The sequence below is a fragment of the Nannospalax galili genome, unplaced genomic scaffold, assembly GCF_000622305.1.
Source record: "Nannospalax galili isolate Female #2095 unplaced genomic scaffold, S.galili_v1.0 scaffold65, whole genome shotgun sequence".
Taxonomy (NCBI): domain Eukaryota; kingdom Metazoa; phylum Chordata; class Mammalia; order Rodentia; family Spalacidae; genus Nannospalax; species Nannospalax galili.
The window spans coordinates 666,094-674,420 of record NW_008353294.1 but is presented as its reverse complement, the minus strand read 5'-3'; positions in this window follow the sequence as shown (position 1 = coordinate 674,420).

The following is an 8,327-nucleotide window of genomic DNA, read 5'->3' as shown; positions in this document are numbered from 1 at the left end:
TTACAAAAGATTTTAACATAGCTCTAAAATAATGGAATCAGGTCTGTTTCCAGTAATTTCAGTGATTTTCTACTATAAAAGGACAATTATCAATATTATAAATAACATTGATCTTGTGGACACAGGGAAAAAAATTAAGAAGCTTTGATATGTAAAGAAAGAGGAGATAAAACAAAATCTGAGAAAGACTTTGCTTGGAGGGAGTATTGAGCTCAGAATTCCTTCCTGTCAAATTCCTTCCTGTCATGCAAGGTTGATTTAAATGGCTCATTCATGGATCAGTTAGGGAATTAAGAAGAAGAAATATAGAAATTTAGAATTAAAATTAATTCTAAATATGTAGATTAAGAACTTTCCCTAAAATCTGCTTTTTCCTTTAAAAGAAAAAGAAATGATAAGAACTAGGAAGGAAATTTCAAATTAAGGGGAATAAGGCTAGGAAATGTGTAGTTAAAATAAGATAAATTTTTAAAAATTAGATAAAACTTACTTTCCATTGTGCCTGGTGCTATTTGTCCATTTACAAAATATTTATTACACTCATTATTCACTTAGTTGTGGTGATAACATTCTATAACAACATCCATATAAGGAATAATAGCAAATTGAGGAACATTGATCTTCTAAGGAACAACTACAGGCAACATAAAACTGTCTTTTTCCAGGGGCTGGAATGATGGCTCAGCAGTTAAGAGCACTGACTGCTTTTGCAAAGGACCCGGATTCGATTCCCAGCACCACATGGTGGCTACAAACTGTACTTAACTCCAGTTTCAGGGGAATCCGAAGCTTCCGCAGCATTGCACAACACGGGTGCACTCACATACACAGTCAATACACTCATACACATTAAACAAAAACACAGATGCAGAAAAGGCCTGGGACAGCAGTAAACGATTCCAGCAATTTCCGTCATATATTGATAGCCACTGACTGCAATGATGGTAGAGTTGGAAGAAAATTCCCACCAATGCCTTTCTGTGTCTTCTGAAAAGGAAACTGGCCCTACGGGCTCACAGTATCCATCATACATGTGCTAAATGCTAATCAGGCATTGTCTGACAGCCTGATAGAAGCCCACTGCCACATGTAAATGGGGCATCCTAGGAGCACCTATCAACTGAGGCTTTTGCTACTGCCTCCACACTATAAATCTTCTGGTTTCACCCCAATAAAGCGAAGCTGTATCACTGAACTTGTCTGGAGCTGTATCCTGTGTTTCACTGCGCCTGGAACCAGCCTGTGATTCAGTCTTCCCCGAGGGGGCTGTCCTTCCGTCAACATTCACTCAGGAAGATCCCGCGTTCGCTGTTCCTGCACCTCCCCCGCCCTCGTGGTCCGGTGGCCAATGGACCAAGTGCACAGAGGGAGCATCCTGCAGCTTGGCGCAGAGCCCCCTGCAGATTGGCACAGCCCACCCAGAAGCTTGCAGCCCCCCGCCGGAGCCTGCACTCCCCGCCAGGGACCCTCCGATCTGCACAGGCAGAGCCCAGCAGCCGTGGAGAGCCAGAGACCTGCCCAGCGGTGAGCGAAATCTGCTCACCCCAGCCAACAAAAAACCTGTATTGCTCAGTTCATGGCTCTCATATGTTCAAGTACTGAAGGCCAAAATACAGAAATTAGTTTTACGCTACAACTTGCTATACCACACTAGTATGTAAATATGTATAATATTTTTCCTTATGCTATTTTTACCACAACAAACTTCTATTTAAGTTTTCTTTAAAATTATAAACTAGCTTCAAACTTTGCCAATCTTACGACCTTCTTATAAAGAAGATTATATAGTCATAATGCTCTTAACTTAGCAGTTAACTGCTAAGAGCTACAAAAGTTTTGACATAAGGACTCAAACACAACACACTAAGAGAGATACCTAGATATTAGCATGGCTTCTACTGTCCCAGTCCGAGAGCCTAGCATGATTGCAATCCCCTAAAAAGTCTACTTGGAAAACTCCAGTTTCAATGGTGATGTTATATGCCAAACTTTCCAGGTCACAGAGTGCACAGATGTTTTTCTACATTTCTCCATGTGAATGTATTTGAATAAGAATCTTTGAATTGATAGACTAGACTGAGTATAGTAGATTGTTACCCTAGTATGAGGCTTCAGAAGAAGACAAGTTAAATTTATTAAGATGAATTCGCATAAAGTTACCTAAGAGTAAAATAGGAGCTAGTTGCTGAAGAGAACGGTGGAAGTTGGGGAAAGAAAGTTGGCAGAAGCCAGTAAGATATTTGAAGCCATTCAGTGTATACAAGATTGACAAAGAAGAAAGAGGTTTGAAGAAACAAACTTAAGGCCTCATTTGAAGAATTAGGTGTAAAAAGAGTGGGACTGAAAAAGAGATGTTCCTGGGTTTGCAGCATCATTTACATCCAGGCAGGAGACGAGGAGACGATTTAAATGAGGGCGTCTTCAAGGATTCTAAATGTTGCAGAGGGCCCAAGGAGGCATGAGAAATTACTGAGAGCGAAACACTGGAGTTAAAGATAAGCATTGGTGACTATCAAGAGAACAGTTTCAGTGTAGTAAGAGGCAGAAGCCAGATTGCAAATGCTTACAAAGGGAATTGTTGGTTAAAAAGAGAAGGTTGTTTGTTCCTTTCAGATATTTGGAATTGGGAAGAGGGACTGATAGAATGGCAGAAAGAGTCGTGTCTACATAATAAAATTGGGGATGAAAGAAGGGGTTTTTTTGTAAAATATAAAGGGTGATGAACAGGGAAAGAAAGCATTAAGTATGAGGAACTGTTCTTTTCACTCTTTTTAAAAAATATTTTATTTATTAATTTTATTTTATGTGTATGTGTGTATTGCTTGCATGTAGGTAAGTGCACTCATGTCATGCAATGCCCACGGAGGATAGAAGAGGCTGTTGGATCCCCTGAAACTGGAGTTACAGACAGTTCTTAGCTGCCGTGTGGGTGCTGGGATTTGAACCCAGGTCTTCTGCAAGTACAGTCAGTGTTCTCAACCACTGAGCTATCTCTCCAGCCCCTTTTCACTCTTTTGAATTGCAGTCTTTCAATGTCTTCTAACTGTCAACTCCCATGTAGCCATGAATCTGGTGAACTTGGTATTGTTAGGTATATCAGCTCTTGACACTTTCTAATATGCCATGTTGTGCAAATGATTTTATTTCTGTATAATATTTCACTTTCAATCTGTAAAATTTAAATAATCATAATAGTGTTTTCCTGGTTTACATTGCAGATTTATTCAGTGTCCAAAATAGAAATATTTGTGAAATACATTATAACACGTTACAAGAAGTTTAAAGCTAAGGTGATGTACGTAGGCAGAAAATTTGCAGATTTATTCAGTGTCCAAAATAGAAATATTTGTGAAATACATTATAACACATGTTACAAGAAGTTTAAAGCTAAGGTGATGTACGTAAGCAGAAAATTTAATTGTCTGTTATTAGTGTTGGTCCCTGGTCTTTGGAAGAGGACCCAGGAATGGCAAGCAAGTGCTCTTTGCTGCTCCCACAGGATACCTGCCTGAGTGCAGCCATGCCATGGTCCATTCCATTATTCCTTTTGTTTTCATTTCTGCTCACATCCTAAAATAGCAAGTGCAAATAAATTAGCAAATACGCCAGAGTGATGGTATCAGGTCAACTGTAATAAAAGTGACTTACTCACCATTGTTCATTTGCATACCCAATCCTGCACATTGGCATCTTTATTCCTGTTACTTGGGAATGCATAGCAACTCAAAGCTAGTGTGCTATGGTTATCATGTGATTATGCATGGCATCAATTTTCCTTCCTGCCACATTCTTTTTACAAGCTATGAGAGTCATAAACTTGGAGGATTTTATTGGAAAGTCAAGGTGGCAGAGTTATGGAAATAGCTGAGAAATGATGCTTCCCTGCACAACAATGTTGATTTACATGTAATGTTAAACACACTCTACTAAGTCACACACAGCTCTTGGGAGAAGGATGACTAATTAGCTCAGTGACTTATCCACCCACATGCTCTGCTGATTCAGATGCATTAAAGCACTTTATTAGCCTGCAAGGTCAGGAAATCTTACTGCATGGGTAGTATTTCTAAAAATTGAATAGCAATATCCTGCTATTTCCTTTGCAGCTGTAGATTGGCAATAAATTATCAAAGATGAATAAACTCTCTTACTTCTTTCTCGGTATTTCTTTGTAGACAGTCATCTCAACAACACGGAAGATGCTTAAGAGGTAATAGTCACTGGCAAGGTCAAATAATTAAAAATTCACATGTTGATAAAAAATTCAGTCGCTAAGAATTTAGAATTCATAATGTATTATACCCATTATATACTTCAGTGTGAGACAAAGTCTTACAGTTCATAGTTGTACATGAATTCTTCTTTCAGTAATTCCATTATATCATCTTCAGCAACTATCTTAAGAGTGAAATCATCTCGCTATATCCAATGCTTAACTATCAGTTAGAGGGGCTGTATACTAGAGTAAACAAGCATTTAATATCATGATTTATATAAGCACAGGGGGAGTCTCTATTTTATTATTAGCAGATAAAGACACAGAAATTGAATAATTTCCAACATCACCTGATCTGTAATCATCACGTGACGAGAAAATATTACATTAAATTGGACTATTATGGTCCAGTTGAGCTGGAGAATTACATTTTCAGTTTCCTAATACTGACTGAATTTTAGTCAGTACATTTTCTTCTTTGTGTACAAAAAAATGATATTTATTTCTAGACAGAAAATTGCTTTCTCTCCTGACTACTTAAAATACTTCATACAGTTGATCAGCTTCTCTTTTTATATAGTAAAAGATACTGAAACAAAATGCTTTGAGAAAATAGTAAAAGTTAGAAATCAAAATAAAGCACTAGGACAAAAAATTTAGTCAATCATTTTACAAGCACAAATCAAACTTAATTTGAAGCAGGAAATATTTAAGGTCCATATGTTTTACAGCCATTCAGTCAGCATCGTGATCATGCCTCAAATATTCATTTTTAAAGTATTTAATGAGCTTTTTCTGAACTCAAATTAACCATTTTCTACTCAATTAATTTATTCCAAAGATTATCTGAGAAAAAATACAATACCACTAGACAGATAAAATCAATCTTAATGCAGTATTAATATTTATTATATCTCCTATGCCAGATTATGTAATTCTTCAAACAATTTCTGTTCTGTCCTCAAATCTTGGGACATTGGACACTTTTCTTTAGCCACAAATCACACTTTCCCATGCTGTCTAATATTTCCCCACTCATGTTTCATTCACACAGTAATCATTCAAGCTATTTTACGTGCATATTTACTTCCTCAAATACTGCAATCTGATAACCAATCAGGCATTTCATGTTATAGAGGACAATGAAGATTACCAATAATTGAGGTGTGGCCATTCTGAGATGAAACAGATCTTCTGCTCCAAATCTTGTCTTATAACCTTGAGGATGTATCACACTCATCTATTTCCTCCTCCAATTTCTAAACTGTGAAATGAAGATATCAGCCAAATGAATGCTAAAATTCCCTCTAAAAGCTCTCTGCTCTGTGCCAGTAACTTGCACCTTGAATTCCTGCACATTTACAAATGAAACATGAGTGAACTGGAGCATGGGAGATGCATGTGTTGGTGGAAAGTATATTTAAACGCATTTGACTTTGAGTTTAAAAAGAGAAAAATCAATAAACAATTGGAGACTAATAATATATTAAGTATTCTTGCTTTTTTAGGCATGTTTTGAATTTGAAGTTTGACTTCAAGTTATAAGCAAATCCCCCTTCTTCTTAAAAAAGGAGAGATGTTTTACTTCCCAAATCATCTAGTCATTAAAAACAAGTACACGATTGTGAGAATTTAAGGTTAGAAAATGGAAACTCTGTCATACTTAACCTGCATTATTTATACTATGGATCTGTGAAGACTTAGAGCTTTAATAGATTCCTTCTCCAAAAGCATTTTGCTTATTGAGTTAAGATTGTATAGCACATATACTCTTAATATTCCTTATGTCTCCTTAAACATAGCTATGTTACTTGCAGTCAAAATAAGAAAATTCTTAACACATAAGAAAGCAGAGGAGGGTGATCTGCTATTGATCTAGGTTTATGAAACTGAGGAATTCATCTAATGACACAATCATACCATGTGGAAACAGCATTAAAGACACAAAACAAGGAACAGCATTAATCATTTCAGAATATTTTTTCATTAGCATTCCAGTGAGTTAGAAACTAAGACTGCAAAGTTAGATGGATGAGAAAAAAAAAAGCTTTACTCTCTATATATGTAATTGAGAGAGTAAACGCATGCAAATGAGATGGAATTACCCCAGTTCTGGGTCAGCTCTTTCCCTCCATCAGCAGGTTGGGCATGTCCTTGAAATAGACTCCTCACAAATCCATTTGGACATAGGGACCATGATATTTTCATCTAAAGGGGGAAAAGAGTCCCAGATCTTTGTGCTTTGTCCAAAGACGATTGATCAACAGAAAGACTGCCGTAGACCTTAACCTCTTGTTTCTGGCCCTGCCCATCCCCAAGAACTCAATAAAATCATGGAAAATAAATTACCTAAAAAGTGTTTTTCTCCCTTCTTTGCTAATATGTGTCTTTAAAAAATATATAGTAGAGCTGGGTGAGGTGGCCCACACCTTGAGTCCTAGCACTTGAGAGGCAGAGGCCGGTGGATCTCTGTGAGTGACTTCAAGGCCAGCCTGGTCTACATAGCAAATTCCAGGCCAGCTGGGGCTACTGTGAGATCCTGTCTCAAAAAGACAGCTTAAGACGTGCTTAATTCAGACCAATTACTTTTATATCATTTTAAATGTCAATTGTATACATGCATAAATGGGCAGTGTTCTGAGGAGAAAATTTGGTTATTTCCTAAGATCTTTGTAAAATGGTGAGGCACAAATTAGAATTTATGGATTTCTACTCATAGGCAGTACAGATGGAGACAGAGTGAACCTGTACTTATCAATAACATAACCGTCATGCCCAGGGTGGTTTTGAACTGGTAAAACACAGCTGATACTTGGAAGGAAAACAATAGAGAATATGCATTGTGTATATTCAGTTTTTCTATTTTCTAAGAAATACACAAGAAATGAATATGAAATTAATTTATATTACATGTTCAAACCATAATCATTAAGCTCACATATTTTCCAACTTGAAAAATGGTGACATTATTCTTATGGAATATGAAATGTCTTTAGAGAAAGAATATGCATGCATTCAGAGGTATACAAGCACAGACGAACAAACACACACACACACACACACACACACACACATATTTTTGGTAGGTTCTAGTCTTACTGGTCTCCATGCATAATAAGTATATTAACTGCTTCCATTTCTTGAATCACAAAATGAGATGTACAGTGATCAAATATTAATATTAGCCAGTTTATGCTATAGCCTGACAAGTCCAGATTCATAAAGCTGCAAACCAGAGATATGTCATAAACAAGAAAGTAGTGATAAGGTACTTGGCCTATTCATCCTGCAGTTTATGGCAGACTGTGTGGGGGTGTGAATTGATTGGGAACTGTTGTATGAAATTTAAAAAGCACAATAATATATATGTGTATGTGTATGTGTGTGCATGTGCACACTTGTGTAGAATGCACACACAAGGTAGCAAACGCAAGCATTAAGAAATATAGAACAGCTCACCTCACTCTGCTTCCCTGGGCCTGCACCACCGGCTAACTCTCCTAGCCTGCACTACTATCCTCAGGCCTCTTGGGGTAAGTCTATAGCGCAGCTCTCGGCGCCGGACTCCCTAAGCCACATTCACCCTTCCATCCCTGGTAGCAAACGCAAGCATTAAGAAATATAGAACAGCTCACCTCACTCTGCTTCCCTGGGCCTGCACCACCGGCTAACTCTCCTAGCCTGCACTACTATCCTCAGGCCTATTGGGGTAAGTCTATAGCGCAGCTCTCGGCGCCGGACTCCCCTAAACCACACTCACCCTTCCATCCCCCGCCTGCCGTTCTATACTCCTGGTTTGGGCCCTGTGCCATTTCCAGTCTTGGGGCCCCAGACACCTGGGGAACCAATACTGCTTCCTGACCCTTCTCACTCAGACCAACTCAGTGCCTTTCTTGGGCCCCAGGAGCACCGCTTCTGTTCCTGGCCCCGCCCTCACCTCCCTCTACTTCCCTGGTCCTGGAACACCCGCCAGCCTCTTTCTGGGGCTGACAGCCTCTTTCTGGGGCTCTGAGGCTTACCTCTACTCTCCCTGATCCTTTGCATCCAGTACAACCCAGCTACTCAATCCACTCCCTGGGAAATCTTGGGGCTTCTTCCCACCCCATCTGCC